This window comes from Oncorhynchus nerka, linkage group LG27, assembly GCF_034236695.1.
Source record: "Oncorhynchus nerka isolate Pitt River linkage group LG27, Oner_Uvic_2.0, whole genome shotgun sequence".
Taxonomy (NCBI): domain Eukaryota; kingdom Metazoa; phylum Chordata; class Actinopteri; order Salmoniformes; family Salmonidae; genus Oncorhynchus; species Oncorhynchus nerka.
In genome coordinates, this window is record NC_088422.1 from 11,512,492 (window position 1) to 11,531,422 (window position 18,931).

At 44.5% G+C, this 18,931-nt stretch overlaps 1 protein-coding gene across 4 annotated transcripts in view; it reads left to right on the forward strand.

Moving 5' to 3' along the window:
• The window catches only part of bmpr1ba (bone morphogenetic protein receptor, type IBa), a 167,825-nt gene that overhangs the window by 81,329 nt on the left and 67,565 nt on the right, over window positions 1-18,931 (forward strand). The window lies entirely within an intron of this gene.

The window sequence follows — 18,931 nt, forward strand, 5'->3', positions numbered from 1 at the left end:
TCTCTGTATCTTTCTCTGTATCTCTCTCTGTATCTCTCTCTGTATCTCTCTCTGTAACTCTCTCTGTATCTCTCTCTGTATCTCTCTCTGTACCTCTCTCTGTAACTCTCTGTATCTCTCTCTGTATCTCTCTCTGTATCTCTCTCTGTAACTCTCTGTAACTCTCTGTACCTCTCTGTACCTCTCTGTACCTCTCTCTGTACCTCTCTCTGTACCTCTCTCTGTATCTCTCTCTGTATCTCTCTCTGTACCTCTCTCTGTACCTCTCTCTGTACCTCTCTCTGTATCTCTCTCTGTATCTCTCTCTGTATCTCTCTCTGTACCTCTCTCTGTAACTCTCTCTGTATCTCTCTCTGTACCTCTCTCTGTATCTCTCTCTGTAACTCTCTCTGTAACTCTCTCTGTCTCTGTCTCTCTGTATCTCTCTCTGTACCTCTCTCTGTAATCTCTCTCTGTATCTCTCTCTGTATCTCTCTCTGTATCTCTCTCTGTAACTCTCTCTGTAACTCTCTGTACCTCTCTGTACCTCTCTCTGTACCTCTCTCTGTACCTCTCTCTGTACCTCTCTCTGTAACTCTCTCTGTAACTCTCTCTGTATCTCTCTCTGTACCTCTCTCTGTACCTCTCTCTGTAACTCTCTGTATCTCTCTCTGTATCTCTCTCTGTATCTCTCTCTGTACCTCTCTCTGTACCTCTCTCTGTACCTCTCTCTGTACCTCTCTCTGTACCTCTCTCTGTACCTCTCTCTGTACCTCTCTCTGTATCTCTCTCTCTGCATCTCTCTCTCTGTATCTCTCTCTCTGTACCTCTCTCTGTACCTCTCTCTGTATCTCTCTCTGTATCTCTCTCTGTACCTCTCTCTGTACCTCTCTCTGTATCTCTCTCTGTTCTTCTCTCTGTACCTCTCTCTGTACCTCTCTCTGTACCTCTCTCTGTACCTCTCTCTGTACCTCTCTCTCTGTAACTCTCTCTCTGTATCTCTCTCTCTGTAACTCTCTCTCTGTATCTCTCTCTCTGGATAAGAGCGTCTGCTAAATGACTAATTTGTAATCTGTGCTGTTCTTCAGTAGTAACTCAGCAACAATTATACCGTAATGGGTTCACATGGAGAAACAATGGTTAGGAATACTCCTATTGAACCCCCCTCTCTCTGTACCTCTCTCTGTACCTCTCTCTGTATCTCTCTCTGTATATCTCTCTGTATCTCTCTCTGTACCTCTCTCTGTACCTCTCTCTGTACCTCTCTCTGTACCTCTCTCTGTACCTCTCTCTGTACCTCTCTCTGCTCTCTCTGTACCTCTCTCTGTATCTCTCTCTCTCTGTATCTCTCTCTCTCTGTATCTCTCTCTCTCTCTCTGTATCTCTCTCTGTATCTCTCTCTGTACCTCTCTCTGTACCTCTCTCTGTAACTCTCTCTGTAACTCTCTCTGTAACTCTCTCTGTATCTCTCTCTGTACCTCTCTCTGTACCTCTCTCTGTACCTCTCTCTGTACCTCTCTCTGTACCTCTCTCTGTACCTCTCTCTGTACCTCTCTCTGTACCTCTCTCTGTACCTCTCTCTCTTCCTCTCTCTGTACCTCTCTCTGTACCTCTCTGTACCTCTCTCTGTACCTCTCTGTACCTCTCTCTGTACCTCTCTCTGTACCTCTCTCTGTATCGCTCTCTCTGTACCTCTCTCTGTATCTCTCTCTCTCTCTGTATCTCTCTCTCTCTGTACCTCTCTCTCTCTCTCTGTATCTCTCTCTCTCTCTCTCTGTAACTCTCTCTCTCTACTCTCTCTCTGTATCTCTCTCTCTATCTCTCTCTCTGTAACTCTCTGTAACTCTCTCTGTAACTCTCTCTGTAACTCTCTCTGTATCTCTCTCTGTATCTCTCTCTGTACCTCTCTCTGTACCTCTCTCTGTATCTATCTCTGTAACTCTCTGTACCTCTCTGTAACTCTCTCTGTATCTCTCTCTGTACCTCTCTCTGTACCTCTCTCTGTACCTCTCTCTGTTCCTCTCTCTGTATCTCTCTCTGTACCTCTCTGTACCTCTCTCTGTATCTCTCTCTGTATCTCTCTCTGTAACTCTCTCTGTAACTCTGTATCTCTCTCTGTACCTCTCTCTGTATCTTTCTCTGTATCTTTCTCTGTATCTTTCTCTGTATCTCTCTCTGTATCTCTCTCTGTATCTCTCTCTGTAACTCTCTCTGTATCTCTCTCTGTATCTCTCTCTGTACCTCTCTCTGTATCTCTCTCTGTATCTCTCTCTGTATCTCTCTCTGTATCTCTCTGTAACTCTCTGTACCTCTCTGTACCTCTCTGTACCTCTCTCTGTACCTCTCTCTGTACCTCTCTCTGTAACTCTCTCTGTATCTCTCTCTGTACCTCTCTCTGTATCTCTCTCTGTATCTCTCTCTGTATCTCTCTCTGTACCTCTCTCTGTATCTCTCTCTGTATCTCTCTCTCTGTATCTCTCTCTGTAACTCTCTCTGTAACTCTCTCTGTAACTCTCTCTGTATCTCTCTCTGTACCTCTCTCTGTAACTCTCTGTATCTCTCTCTGTATCTCTCTCTGTATCTCTCTCTGTATCTCTCTCTCTCTGTACCTCTCTCTGTATCTCTCTCTGTATCTCTCTCTGTATCTCTCTCTGTACCTCTCTCTGTATCTCTCTCTGTACCTCTCTGTACCTCTCTGTACCTCTCTCTGTACCTCTCTCTGTATCTCTCTCTGTACTCTCTCTCTGTATCTCTCTCTGTACCTCTCTCTGTAACTCTCTGTATCTCTCTCTGTATCTCTCTCTGTAACTCTCTCTGTAACTCTCTGTACCTCTCTGTACCTCTCTGTACCTCTCTCTGTACCTCTCTCTGTAACTCTCTCTGTACCTCTCTCTGTACCTCTCTCTGTACCTCTCTCTGTATCTCTCTCTCTGCATCTCTCTCTCTGTATCTCTCTCTCTGTACCTCTCTCTGTACCTCTCTCTGTACCTCTCTCTGTACCTCTCTCTGTACCTCTCTCTGTATCTCTCTCTGTATCTCTCTCTGTATCTCTCTCTGTTCTTCTCTCTGTACCTCTCTCTGTACCTCTCTCTGTACCTCTCTCTGTACCTCTCTCTGTATCTCTCTCTGTATCTCTCTCTGTAACTCTCTCTGTAACTCTCTCTGTATCTCTCTCTGTATCTCTCTCTGTATCTCTCTCTGTAATCTCTCTGTATCTTTCTCTGTATCTCTCTCTCTGTATCTCTCTCTGTAACTCTCTCTGTATCTCTCTCTGTATCTCTCTCTGTATCTCTCTCTGTAACTCTCTCTGTATCTCTCTCTGTATCTCTCTCTGTATCTCTCTCTGTAACTCTCTGTCTCTCTCTCTGTACCTCTCTGTACTCTCTCTGTACCTCTCTCTGTACCCTCTCTCTGTATCTCTCTGTACTCTCTCTCTGTATCTCTCTCTGTACCTCTCTCTGTATCTCTCTCTGTATCTCTCTCTCTGTATCTCTCTCTGTATCTCTCTCTGTAACTCTCTCTGTATCTCTCTCTGTATCTCTCTCTGTATCTCTCTCTGTACTCTCTCTGTAACTCTCTCTGTAATCTCTCTCTCTGTATCTCTCTCTGTACCTCTCTCTGTAACTCTCTGTATCTCTCTCTGTATCTCTCTCTGTATCTCTCTCTGTAACTCTCTGTACCTCTCTGTACCTCTCTGTACCTCTCTCTGTACCTCTCTCTGTATCTCTCTCTGTACCTCTCTCTGTATCTCTCTCTGTATCTCTCTCTGTATCTCTCTCTGTAACTCTCTCTGTATCTCTCTCTGTATCTCTCTCTGTACCTCTCTCTGTAACTCTCTGTATCTCTCTCTGTATCTCTCTCTGTAACTCTCTCTGTAACTCTCTCTCTGTACCTCTCTGTATCTCTCTCTGTAACTCTCTACCTCTCTCTGTAACTCTCTCTCTCTGTACCTCTCTCTGTACCTCTCTCTGTACCTCTCTCTGTATCTCTCTCTCTGCATCTCTCTCTGTATCTCTCTCTGTATCTCTCTCTGTACCTCTCTCTGTACCTCTCTCTGTATCTCTCTCTCTGTACCTCTCTCTGTACCTCTCTCTGTACCTCTCTCTGTACCTCTCTCTGTACCTCTCTCTGTTCTCTCTGTACCTCTCTCTGTACCTCTCTCTACCTCTCTCTGTACCTCTCTCTGTACTTCTCTCTGTACTTCTCTCTGTACCTCTCTCTGTACTTCTCTCTGTAACTCTCTCTGTAACTCTCTCTCTGTACCTCTCTCTGTAACTCTCTCTCTATCTCTCTCTCTGTATCTCTCTCTCTGTAACTCTCTCTCTGTATCTCTCTCTCTGTATCTCTCTCTCTGTAACTCTCTCTCTGTATCTCTCTCTCTGTAACTCTCTCTCTGTAACTCTCTCTCTGTAACTCTCTCTCTGTACCTCTCTCTGTAACTCTCTCTCTGTAACTCTCTCTCTGTACTCTCTCTCTGTACCTCTCTCTGTACCTCTCTCTGTACCTCTCTCTGTACTCTCTCTGTAACTCTCTCTGTAACTCTCTCTGTAACTCTCTCTGTAACTCTCTCTGTACCTCTCTCTGTACCTCTCTCTGTACCTCTCTCTCTACCTCTCTCTGTACCTCTCTCTGTAACTATCTCTCTGTATCTCTCGCTCTGTACCTCTCTCTGTACCTCTCTCTGTACCTCTCTCTGTACCTCTCTCTGTATCTCTCTCTGTACCTCTCTCTGTATCTCTCTCTGTACCTCTCTCTGTACCTCTCTCTCTGTACCTCTCTCTCTGTACCTCTCTCTCTGTACCTCTCTCTGTAACTATCTCTCTGTATCTCTCTCTCTGTACCTCTCTCTGTATCTCTCTCTCTGTACTCTCTCTCTGTACCTCTCTCTCTGTACCTCTCTCTCTGTACCTCTCTCTGTATCTCTCTCTGTACCTCTCTCTCTGTACCTCTCTCTCTGTACCTCTCTCTGTACCTCTCTCTGTAACTATCTCTCTGTATCTCTCTCTGTATCTCTCTCTGTATCTCTCTCTCTGTCTCTCTCTCTGTATCTCTCTCTCTGTATCTCTCTCTCTCTCTCTCTCTCTCTGTACCTCTCTCTCTCTCTCTCTGTACCTCTCTCTGTACTCTCTCTCTGTACCTCTCTCTGTACTCTCTCTCTCTCTACTCTCTCTCTGTATCTCTCTCTGTATCTCTCTCTCTGTACTCTCTCTGTCTCTGTCTCTCTGTACTCTCTGTATCTCTCTCTGTACCTCTCTCTGTACCTCTCTCTGTACCTCTCTCTGTACCCTCTCTCTGTACCTCTCTCTCTCTCTCTGTACCTCTCTCTGTATCTCTCTCTCTGTATCTCTCTCTGTACTCTCTCTCTCTCTGTACCTCTCTCTGTACCTCTCTCTGTACTCTCTCTCTGTACCTCTCTCTGTACCTCTCTCTGTACTCTCTCTCTCTCTGTATCTCTCTCTGTACCTCTCTCTCTGTACTCTCTCTCTGTACTCTCTCTCTGTACCTCTCTCTCTGTATCTCTCTCTGTACCTCTCTCTGTATCTCTCTCTGTACTCTCTCTCTGTACCTCTCTCTCTGTATCTCTCTCTCTGTAACTCTCTCTGTATCTCTCTCTGTACCTCTCTCTGTACCTCTCTCTGTATCTCTCTGTCTGTACTCTCTCTGTACTCTCTCTCTGTATCTCTCTCTGTATCTCTCTCTGTATCTCTCTCTGTATCTCTCTCTGTCTCTGTCTGTCTCCTCTCTCTGTACCTCTCTCTGTATCTCTCTCTGTAACTCTCTCTCTGTACCTCTCTCTGTCTCTCTGTACTCTCTCTCTGTACCTCTCTCTGTAACTCTCTCTCTGTCTCTCTCTCTGTATCTCTCTCTGTATCTCTCTCTCTCTCTCTGTAACTCTCTCTGTATCTCTCTCTGTACTCTCTCTCTGTACCTCTCTCTGTACCTCTCTCTGTACCTCTCTCTGTACCTCTCTCTCTGTACCTCTCTCTCTGTACCTCTCTCTCTCTCTGTATCTCTCTCTGTACCTCTCTCTGTATCTCTCTCTGTACTCTCTCTCTCTGTACCTCTCTCTGTACCTCTCTCTGTACTCTCTCTCTGTACCTCTCTCTGTACCCTCTCTCTGTACCTCTCTCTGTACTCTCTCTGTACCTCTCTCTGTACCTCTCTCTGTACCTCTCTCTGTACTCTCTCTCTGTACTCTCTCTCTGTACCTCTCTCTGTACCTCTCTCTCTGTACTCTCTCTACCTCTGTATCCTCTCTGTACTCTCTCTGTACTCTCTCTCTGTACCTCTCTCTCTGTACCTCTCTCTGTACCTCTCTCTCTGTACCTCTCTGTATCTCTCTCTCTGTACCTCTCTGTATCTCTCTCTCTGTACCTCTCTCTGTCCTCTCTCTGTACCTCTCTCTGTACTCTCTCTCTCTCTGTACCTCTCTCTGTACTCTCTCTCTCTCTCTGTACCTCTCTCTGTACTCTCTCTCTGTACCTCTCTCTGTATCTCTCTCTGTACTGTCTCTCTCTGTACCTCTCCTCTCTCTGTACCTCTCTCTCTGTACTCTCTCTCTGTACCTCTCTCTCTCTCTGTACTCTCTCTCTGTATCTCTCTCTGTACCTCTCTCTGTATCTCTCTCTGTATCTCCTCTCTCTCTGTACTCTCTCTGTACCTCTCTCTGTACCTCTCTCTGTATCTCTCTCTGTACCTCTCTCTCTCTCTGTACCTCTCTCTGTACCTCTCTCTGTATCTCTCTCTGTACCTCTCTCTCTGTACCTCTCTCTCTGTACCTCTCTCTCTGTACCTCTCTCTCTGTACCTCTCTCTGTACCTCTCTCTGTACCTCTCTCTGTACCTCTCTCTGTCTCTCTCTCTGTACCTCTCTCTCTGTACCTCTCTCTCTGTACCTCTCTCTGTACTGTATCTCTCTCTACATCTCTCTCTGTACCTCTCTCTGTACCTCTCTCTGTACCTCTCTCTGTATCTCTCTCTGTATCTCTCTCTGTATCTCTCTCTCTGTACCTCTCTCTGTACCTCTCTCTCTGTACCTCTCTCTGTACCTCTCTCTGTACCTCTCTCTGTATCTCTCTCTGTACCTCTCTCTCTGTACCTCTCTCTCTGTATCTCTCTCTCTGTATCTCTCTCTGTACCTCTCTCTGTACCTCTCTCTGTACCTCTCTCTGTACCTCTCTCTGTACTCTCTCTCTGTACTCTCTCTCTGTACCTCTCTCTGTACCTCTCTCTGTATCTCTCTCTCTGTACCTCTCTCTGTACCTCTCTCTCTGTACCTCTCTCTGTACCTCTCTCTCTCTGTACCTCTCTCTGTATCTCTCTCTGTACTCTCTCTGTACCTCTCTCTGTACCTCTCTCTGTACCTCTCTCTGTACCTCTCTCTGTACCTCTCTCTGTACTCTCTCTCTGTATCTCTCTCTCTGTACCTCTCTCTGTACCTCTCTCTGTACCTCTCTCTGTACCTCTCTCTCTCTGTACTCTCTCTGTACCTCTCTCTGTATCTCTCTCTCTGTACTCTCTCTGTACCTCTCTCTCTGTACCCTCTCTCTGTACCTCTCTCTGTATCTCTCTCTGTCTCTCTCTGTACCTCTCTCTGTACCTCTCTCTGTATCTCTCTCTGCCTCTCTCTGTACCTCTCTCTCTGTACTCTCTCTCTGTATCTCTCTCCTCTCTCTGTACCTCTCTCTGTATCTCTCTCTCTGTATCTCTCTCTCTGTACTCTCTCTCTGTACCTCTCTCTGTACCTCTCTCTGTACCTCTCTCTGTACCTCTCTCTGTATCTCTCTCTCTGTCTCTCTGTACTCTCTCTCTGTACCTCTCTCTGTACCTCTCTCTGTATCTCTCTCTCTCTCTGTATCTCTCTCTCTGTAACTATCTCTCTGTATCTCTCTCTGTACCTCTCTCTCTGTACCTCTCTCTCTGTACCTCTCTCTCTGTACCTCTCTCTCTGTACCTCTCTCTCTGTATCTCTCTCTCTGTATCTCTCTCTCTGTACCTCTCTCTGTAACTATCTCTCTGTATCTCTCTCTCTGTATCTCTCTCTCTGTACCTCTCTCTGTAACTATCTCTCTGTATCTCTCTCTGTTTTCCTTTCTTTATAGGAACATTTAGTTTTGTATAAAAAAAAAAGAAAAGAGTTGTGTCTGAAATGGCACCCTATGCCCAATATAGTGCACTACTTTTAACCATGGCCCGTAGAACTCTGGTCAAAAGTAGTGCACTATATACCGCAACTGAGTTAGGAAGGACGCCTGTATCTTTTTTTATATAGTGACTGCACATTTTTTTTGTATTTAGGCTTTTGCCATAACAAAGAGGTTGGATAGTGATTGGCTAAAGACATTTCAGCTTTCCATTTTTTTTGTATCAATTCTAAATGCTGGGGGGTATTGTGTGTCTTCCATTGTAATCTGTTTTGAATTCAGGCTGCAACACAACAATACGTGGAGATGGTTCAGTGGGATGAATACGTTCTGAAGGCGCTGTAGGGTTTAGGGCGCCACTTCTGACACCGACACTGATATTTGTAGTTCTACAAAACTGTCAGTAAAAGTTATCTGAAATTGGAAGGCACAGATTGGGCCTTTTTCATGTGTGAACTCTGTTTGAATCATACATTCAGAGTGCAATAATCAACGTTAAATGGAGGGCTTTTTTAAACACACCACTAATCAACAGTGGGACTGCACAGACGGCTTTGTTCAGAACTCACGGGACTGTTGCCTGCAGCTCAGGAAGTGTCAGACTGTCACTGCAGGTCGTCTGCAAAACTGAAGAAATATACAGTATTTGCCCCCTTTCTAATTTTCTTTACTTTCCATCGTTTTTATACTGAACTTGATCAGATCTTCAACCAAATCCTAATATTAGATAAAGGGAACCTGAGTTTACAAATAACACAACAAATTATACTTATTTAATTTATTTAATTAGCAAAGTTAAGCAACTCCCAATTCCCCTGTGTGAAAAAGTAATTGCCCCCTTACACTCAATAATTGGTTGTGCCCCCTGCGATGACTGCAACCTAACTCTTCCTGTAGTTGTTGATCGGTCTCTCACGTCGCTGTGGAGGAATTTTGGCCCACTCTTCCACGCAGAACTGCTTGAACTCAGCCGCATTTGTGGGTTTTCAAGCATGAACTGCTTGTTTCAAGTCCTGCCACAATATCTCAGTTGGGATTATGTCTGGACTTGGACTAGGCCGTTCCGAAATGTCACATTTTATTGCTTTTTTAACCATTTTCATGTAGACTTGATTGTGTGTTTTGGATCATTGTCTTACTGCATTACTCAGCTGCACTTCAACTTCAGCTCACAGACACATGGCCTGACATCCTCCTGTAGAACTCTCTGATACAGATCAGAATTTATGGTTCCTTTTATTTATTAAGGCAAGTCGTCCAGGTCCCGAGGCAGCAAAGCATCCCCAAACCATCACACTACCACCACCATGCTGACCCCAAACCATCACACTACCACCACCATGCTGACCCCAAACCATCACACTACCACCACCATGCTGACCCCAAACCATCACACTACCACCACCATGCTGACCCCAAACCATCACACTACCACCACCATGCTGACCCAAAACCATCACACTACCACCACCATGCTTGACCTTTGGGATAAGGTTCTTACTGTGGAATGCAGTGTTTGGTTTTCTCCAGTCATATTGGAACCTATGTCTTACCTGCTCTTCATACTAACAAGACATGTATTGACACCTACTAAAATGTCTTAATTATAATGCACATAATATTTCACATTTCTTGTTGCTGCAGGATTATTTTCCTGCTGTGGTCAAACTGGTCAAAGTAACATTCAGAACACCTCCCCAATACGGAGTTGCACCTATACCCCCCCCCCCCCCCCTCATTCGTCCGGGCATAATGTATTTATTATATTTTTTATTTAACCATAAACTACAAGGTGTAGAAAGCGTTCCACAGGGATGCTGGCCCATGTTGACTCCAATGCTTCCCACAGTTGTGTCAAGTTGGCTGGATGTCCTTTGGGTGGTGGACCATTCTTGATACACACGGGAAAAACCCAGCAGTGTTGCAGTTCTTGACACACATACCCCATTCAAAGGAACCTAAATATTTTGTCTTGCCCATTCACCCTCTAGATGGCAAACATACATAATCCATTTCTCAATTGTCTCAAGGCTTAAACACTCTTCTTTAGCCTGTCTGGTCCTCTCATCTACAGTTATTGAAGTGGATTTAACAAGTGACATCAATATTGTGCGTAGTTAGAATCTAGTGAGTACCGTAGGTATAATCTATAGTGAATACTGTAGTTGGGATTTGTCCTGGAGTGTCCCAACAGTTGCCCAATAGTTTTTCAGAGCGCTTGGGAGGAAGTTATCTTTGATCAGCTCCAGGAAGAAGTCGGACTTATCCCTCTCGCTGGAGATTTGCAAAACTAATCCACCCTCCAGCGACAAGTGTGAGTAGGTCAGGACAGAGGCTTGGGCAGTGGATACCTGTGATACCAGGAACACGCTGGTTGCGGTCTTCAGGTCATCAAACCATGCATGCCACCTGTAATGTTTATACCACAGAAATAGGATCTGGCCTCGAGTTAGTTCGCTCGCTAGCTGGAGTCTTTGTTCTGTTTCTGTATTCTACCTCTCTCCACACACAGCTTCTCTTCTACTCTGTCGACAGCCATTCAACCAGAATCACCTTTGAGAAAAGAGTGAAAAGAATCTCTCTCTGTGTGTGTGTGACATCAGAGAGGTTTGTCAGTGCGTGGAGGATTGGGTGGGGTTGGAGGTCAGAGGTCGGTGATAGGGTCACAGGGCTAGTCTTGTGTTTCACCCGAAGATGTGGGGCCTCTGTTCCTGTTTTACCCTGGCTAGGGCCTGCTGAATGAGACCAAAGAGCGCGGAAGTGAGAGAGGGGAAATTAAAACGTGTGTTTTCAGGTATCTAGATGATACTGATCTTAATGGCTTGTTATTAGAGCTGGTGGGAGGGGGCGGTGTGTGTGTGAGGGTCTCCGGTGGTCATGTGAGAGCTTGGGTGAACTTTTGGACCTCCAACAGAGGCTGCTCTATATTTGGTAGTTGAGGCACGGCTGACGACCCCTTCCAGTGACCCTCGTGACCCACACACCTGCTCTCCCTCAGACAGCAGCACATCCATCCTCTTATTGTGTCCATAACGTTGGACCCTCTCCACTCTCCTCTCTCTTGCCTCTCTGTTCTCTCTCTCCTCTCTCTCTCTCTCTCAGCTCTCTTGTCTCTCTGTTCTCTCTCCTCTCTCTCTCTCTCTCTCTCTCTATCTCTCTCAGCTCTCTTGTCTCTCTGTTCTCTCTCCACTCTCTCTCCTCTCTCTCTCTCTATCTCTCTCAGCTCTCTTGTCTCTCTGTTCTCTCTCCACTCTCTCTCCTCTCTCTCTCTCTCTCTCTCTCAGCTCTCTTGTCTCTCCGCTCTCTCTCTCTCTCCTCTCTCTTGCCTCTCTGTACTCTCTCCTCTCTCTGTTCTCTCTCCGCTCTCTCTCTCCTCTCTCTCTCTCTCAGCTCTCTTGTCTCTCTGTTCTCTCTCCGCTCTCTCTCTCCTCTCTCTTGCCTCTCTGTTCTCTCTCTCCTCTCTCTTGCCTCTCTCTTGCCTCTCTGTTCTCTCTCTCCTCTCTCTTGCCTCTCTCTTGCCTCTCTGTTCTCTCTCTCCTCTCTCTTGCCTCTCTCTGTTCTCTGTTCTCTCTCTCTCATAGCTACATACAGACTGGAAGTTATTTTCCATACAGTGCGTACATTTATAAGAAACTGTTGGAAGCAATGAAACTTACAAATGAACATGTCTTTGTATGTATTTGTGATAATGGAGTCAAGCTCGTAGTGTTATGATGGCTGTATGTTACTATGTTTCATCGCTTCAACTACAGTGTGTTCAGGTTACGCTACTTACTGTCTGTTGTTTACAATGATTATTTCCTACCTTTTCCTACCAATGTCTTTGTCATTAGTTCCCCATATGGTTAGCATTCTGGTTGTGTGTATGTCCCTTTCAACACCACTGTGTCATCCCCAGTGCGTGATCAGTCCCAAAACCCCTGTTCCTTATTTAGCTCCCAGGGTTAAGGGTCAGGGGTGCGTAGGGAACATATGAATGACTGCTTGTTATCAGGTGCAGGACAAAAGATTGTGTGTGTGTGTGTGTCAGGCAGGCAGTAGGAAACGTGGATTCACAGTGCTATAGCGCTGAACTCCGAGGTAAATCAGAAACACCAATCAATATACACTAACTCACAAATAAACCCTTGAAAACAAAATAAAATCCTCTAGACTATATCACATTTGCATGTTGGTCATTTAGCAGATGCTAGTATCCAGAGAGACTTAGTCGGTGCATTCAGCTAAGGTAGGTAAGTCAACTACATGTCTCAGTCATTGCTTTGTCATTATGGGGTATTTGTGTGTAGATTTGGTAAGGGGGAAGGGAAAAAAATCCATCAATTTTAGAATAAAGCTGTAACAAAATGTGGAACAAGTCACTGGGTCTGAATACTTTAATGCATTATAAGTCAACTACATGTCTGTTAGTGCCAGTCAACCTAAAGAAGCTATAAGCAAAATCAGTGTTAGTAAGAAAAGACAAAAGGAAAGGGGGATTCAACTGAAATGTGTCTTCCACATTTAACCCTGAATCAGAGAGGTGCGGGGGCCTTAATCGACATCCAAGAGTAAGTTTTAGTGCAAGAAACACAACAGTGGGGTTTTAATAATAAAATAATGAACAGGATCAAGAGCGGCTTGTAAGGTAATATCATTTTAAATTGCACATAGCAAATGCCAATCTTTTGGGTTGAGTCGTACTCCCTCCCTTTCTAAGTATCTTAGTTCTCATCAGTAGGTGACCTCTGACCCCGACACAGTAAATGGTGTTGGTCCATCCTACCCCCATCATCCTGTAATGGGGTCTCCCATGAACCCTCCACTTCCCTTCCTATGCCCCATATCTTTCATCCCTTCCTCCATTCACTAGAGCTGTGGCCTCAGAAGGAGCTGGCCACCATTAGATTGGTTCTCTAAATGGTGACCGGTGACCTCATGTTGGCTCTATGGCCAAATGGTGACCTGTGAGCTTGTTTCTTCTTCATTTTCAGCCTCTTTCTCCTTCCTCTCTATTTCCCCTCTCGCCATATCTCTCTCTCTCTTGCACACATTCTCCTTCCCACTGGGCACAGATTTCTATTCCACATTGATTCAACCAATGTGTGCCCAGTGGGCTCTCGCTCTATCTCTCTCTCTTGCACACATTCTCCTTCCCACTGGGCACAGATTTCTATTCCACATTGATTCAACCAATGTGTGCCTAGTGGGCTCTCGCTCTCTCTCTCTCTCTTGCACACATTCTCCTTCCCACTGGGCACAGATTTCTATTCCACATTGATTCAACCAATGTGTGCCCAGTGGGCTCTCGCTCCATCTCTCTCTCTTGCACACATTCTCCTTCCCACTGGGCACAGATTTCTATTCCACATTGATTCAACCAATGTGTGCCCAGTGGGCTCTCGCTCTATCTCTCTCTCTCTCTCTTGCACACATTCTCCCTCTCTGCTTCCTCCTCCCCTCCCTGCCCCTCTTTCGTTCTAATTTCATTATTCCCCCTTTCTGTGTAATTGGCACCTTGTTTCGGGGGCTCCTAATTGGAATGGGGAGACAGGTGGCGCCACTCTGTTGTGATGGTTCTTGTTAGCGCTGCAGTCTCTGTAATCTCTTTCTTTATGCAGCGTGAATGTATCAACTCCTGACGCTGTGCCCCGCTGCGCCACTCAGCCATGGTGAACCCTGCCGCCCCTCCACTGCCCGTCCGACACCCCCACTCTGCTCTCTCACCCCGCCCTCGCCCCTCGTTACTGTCAAAGCCCGTGATGTGGGCCTCTGTGGATGGCTGCCCTCAGTCAGGAACAGAAACAGGGGGCTGCTTGCCCTAGACTGGCTGGGGGCTGGGGTAAACTCCCTGGGGCAGGCCTCGGAAGAACCGATGTGATGTTGGGACGTGTGGTAGAAGGATGAAGTGTGCGTTGGCTTTCTTTGTGCAGTAGGAGGAAGTGGTGGACGAGCTGTTAGCTGGAGTGAATAATAATACCAATACTGAGCTATATTGTATATATTGATCAAATATATATATTTTATACTAACACAATTGCTCAGAGAGGTACTACCTCTCAAAGGTAGAATATTCTTATAAATAAAGTAGTCAAAAGTTTTTAGTTTTTGTTACAATATTCCTAGCACACAATAACTACATCAAGTTATAGAGGGGTCAAAGATCATACCCCCAAGACATTAACAGGGAAGGTTATCATGTCTCGGGCTCATGATCTTTGTCCCTCTAACTTTCTCACTCATCATTATTCACGATTCGTTCAGGATAATCCATAAGCAGCATCCACATTAATATAGAAGTGTTTAGAAACATATTCTATTCTTATTTACAACAAAAGTGACACCATATATTATTACCATATATTATTTACCATGTCATTTCTATTGGGCACAAAATCATCTGAAACAAAACCAAAACAAACAGCAAATGCATCCAACACATGTGTAGAGTCACCAGCTTGATGTTATCATTGGTGGTATGAATATGAGACCAAATACTAAACTTTTTACTACTTTTATTTAGAAGAATCTTTAGAGGTGTCCAGAAAAAACATTTACTTTTTTAAACAAAATAGCTTTCACTGAGCAATTGTATGATTATATAAAATTGTAGTTTCCCCCAATTTTGGGGGTGTCAATAATTTCAGACGCCACTGTATATGTCGTCTCTTATAACTGTTTCTAATTTAACCACCTCTTCCTCCTGATCTTCTAACCGGGTCTGGGTCCAAGTTGAGATCTGCGTTCAGGTCTGGGTCTAGGCCTTTCCAGCCTAATGTGTTCAGGCAGGTGTGGGGGTTAGTGAGGGTTTGTAGGTCAATGCTGTGCTCTGCTTGGCCGTCAACACAACCCTTAATTAGTCCCCTACTGCATACTGGCACCCTCCTTTACCTCTCTCCTCCTCTCCACCCCTTTCTCTCGTTTAGTCGTTCTCCCTCACACTTCCTCTTTCCACACAATCAAACTCAATATTTTCTCCCCTCTCTCTCGAACACATATCTCTCCCTCTCTATCATTCACTCACTCTTTTCTCTCCAGCTCTCTCAAATACACATACAGTCAGTGCCTTCAGACATTTTTCATACTGCTTGACTTATTTCACACTGTGTTACAGCATGAATTCAAAATGGATTCAATATAAAACTAATTCTGACCGATAAACAAACAATATCCCATTATGATGTGAAAACATGTTTTTAGATTTATTTTTTCTCTAATGTATTTAAAATATTTTGATAAATATCTCATTTACAGAAGTATTCACACCCTGAGTCAATACATGTTAGAATCACCTTTGGCTTTCTGTGTAAGTCTTTAAGGGTTTTGGACACCTGGAATACAATATTTGCACAGTATAATTTGAAAAATTATTCAAGCTGGTTGTTGATCATTGCTAGACAGCCAAAGAGTCTTGCCATAGATTTTCAAGCACACTCAAATCTGTAACTATGCCACAGGAATATTCACTGTCTTCTTGCTAAGCAACTCCAGTGTAGATTTGGCCTTGTGTTTTAGGTTATTGTCCTGCTGAGAGGTGAATTTGTCTCCCAGTGTCTGGTGGAAAGCAGACCCGAACCAAGGTTTTCCTCTAGGATTTTGCCTGTGCGTAGCTCAATTCCGTTACGTTTTCACCTAAAAAAAACTCCCTAGTCCTTGCTGATGACAAGCATACCCATAACATGATGCAGCCACCACCAAGCTTGAAAATAATGTTTTATATTCGGTACATAAAGTTAATTTCAGTTTTACTTTAGTGCCTTATTGCAAACATGATGCATGTTTTGGAATATTTTTATTCTGTACAGGCTTATTTTTCACTCTGTGTAGTACTCTCAGTATTGTGCTGTAACTACAATGTTGTTGATCCATCCTCAGTTTTCTCCTATCACAGCCATTAAACTCTAAATCCCATGGTGAAATCACTGAGCGGTTTCCTTCCTCTCCGACAATGAGTTAGGAAGGACTAGGGCTGTGGCAGTCACAAAATGTAGTCGGTTGGTGATTGTCAAGCCAATAACTGTCTGTCTCACGGTAAGTGTCCGTTAATTAATCACCTGGCTTCCACACACTGCCTACAAGTCATTTTAAAAAGTCTAATAATCCATGTAATATAGCCTACACCTTCACAATAAATCCATGATTTCTTTTAGACAGATCTAAAGAAGCATGATATGAAGAAAATGTTGTCTATTTCAGAAGAACAGAATAGCATACTCTGAGTTGTCCTGATCTGGCTATGCCATATGGCTGTGGGCTAAACTAGTTCATTTAGCAGACAAGATTTGCTTAGAATTCCATGGCATTATTTTATAGTATGACGAATACAATTGAACAAAGCTGGATAAAATAGAAATATTTTCTCCAAATGATTTGAGGGAGTGAACACATGCAGCTATTCTGTGGTTAACAAAGAAATAGGTCCTCTTATATGCTTCATTTAGAGTCCTTTCTGTAACTTTAGTTGTTCTACAAACATTGGGCTATATGTTTTAGATTTTTAATACATTGTTAGGCTGCATGATGAGACTGTAATGATGATTTGAAAAAAGGCATGAGCTCTGCTTTGTTTTATTGCGCAGGCTGTACACACTCCAATAGTCTCTCATTCACAATTTGACAAGCACTTGATAATGCCTCGAAGTTTACGCGGCATTCCTGTTTGTGGCCTTAATGCACCCCAAAAAATCCATTCCTGTTTGTGGCCTTAATACACCCTAAAAAATCCAACCCCGTTTGTGGCCTTAATGCACCCTAAAAAATCCAACCCTGTTTGTGGCCTTAATGCACCCTAAAAAATCAATTCCTGTTTGTGGCCCGGAGTGCTGCGCTTTGTACATCTCCCTCAGTGTGCTGCGCAAACCAAAATGAAACTTTCACTCACATGGCTCTCCATCTCCTGATCGGGTCTTTCTCACAGGCTACAAATGAAGACAGACACATCGGTGGACGCAACTGCGCGCGTCCTTATCCAATTCCGAGGTGCATATTGAAGATGTTGGAAGAACTGTCCACATTTACTTTTCATCAGCCAACAAAGTGAGTAGGCCTAACAAACAACAAAAGCAGTACCCTATGTCAATCTACTATCTACTTATTTTAGCTTAAAATGTTGATAAACTATTAGGCTATTTCTTCACATTATAACCACAGCAATGCACACATGGTAGTAGGCTATAAGCCCAAATGTTCCTCAAGCTACACACAATGCCCCATAATGACAACGTGAAAACAGGTTTTTTTCTCCTTTTTTTTTCTTCTACAAAATAAAAACCCTTGTGTTGTCTTTTGGGTCAAATATGATCTGCCACTATGTTTAACAGAAGAGAGAAACCCCTAAATTATATTTTTTCAACTTGAAACTTGATGACTTTTCCTAGAGTGACCCCAAAATTAGAAAAAGTGAAACGTCGCATTTGTTCATATTTCCATGAAAGCTGTACACCTCCAGGGTACAAAGATTGTCTTAGGGTCATTTTTGACCCGGCAGTTATAAAATCATTTACACATCACAAAAACCACAAAGACACACACACACACTGAGAAATTGAGATTGTGTGCTACTGATTGAACTCAGACAAAACTAAAACGTTCTTGTGTATATGCAGCATCTCCCCACTACGACCCCAGACATGACTCCAGTTCACAGAGTAAATTAAAACAAGAGAACAAATGATTTAGAAGAGGAGGAGGTATCTGAAGAAGAGGATGGGGAAGAAGCACGATGCATATTCTTCAGATGAAGAAGAAATGCCCCGAACTGGAAGATACTTTTTTTGTCAAAGAACAGCAAAATAATATGGTCCTTGTCACCATATGACAACCAGGGCAGGATGGCAGCACAGAATGTCATAAGGATGACCCCAGGGCCCACAGGACATGCAGTCAACATGTCATAATGATGACCCCAGGGCCCACAAGACATGCAGTCAACATGTCATAATGATGACCCCAGGGCCCACAAGACATGCAGTCAACATGTCATAAGGATGACCCCAGGGCCCACAGGACATGCAGTCAACATGTCATAAGGATGACCCCAGGGCCCACACGACATGCAGTCAACATGTCATAAGGATGACCCCAGGGCCCACAAGACATGGAGTCAACATGTCAGAAGGATGACCCCAGGGCCCACAGGACATGCAGTCAACATGTCATAATGATGACCCCAGGGCCCACAAGACATGCAGTCAACATGTCATAAGGATGCAGGGCCCACAAGACATGCAGTCAACATGTCATAAGGATGACCCCAGGGACAGGACATGCAGTCAACATGTCATAAGGATGACCCCAGGGCCCACAAGACATGCAGTCAACATGTCATAAGGATGACCCCAGGGCCCACAAGACATGCAGTCAACATGTCATAAGGATGACCCCAGGGCCCACAAGACATGCAGTCAACATGTCATAAGGATGACCCCAGGGCCCACAAGACATGCAGTCAACATGTCATAAGGATGACCCCAGGGCCCACAGGACATGCAGTCAACATGTCATAAGGATGACCCCAGGGCCCACAGGACATGCAGTCAACATGTCATAAGGATGACCCCAGGGCCCACAGGACATGCAGTCAACATGTCATAAGGATGGCCTCAAGGTCCACAAGACATGCAGTTGCCCAGGACATCGCCTCAACATTCTACATGTTCATCACACCAAGCCATCGAAAAAATCATCCTGGAGATGACACATTTGGAGGGTTTCTGTAAATATGGAGACAACTGGAAAAGGATGGATGAGATTGACCTGCGTGCCTACATAGGCCTGCTAATCTTTGCGGGTGTGTTTAGGTCCCGAGGTGAGGCTTACATGTAGTCTCTG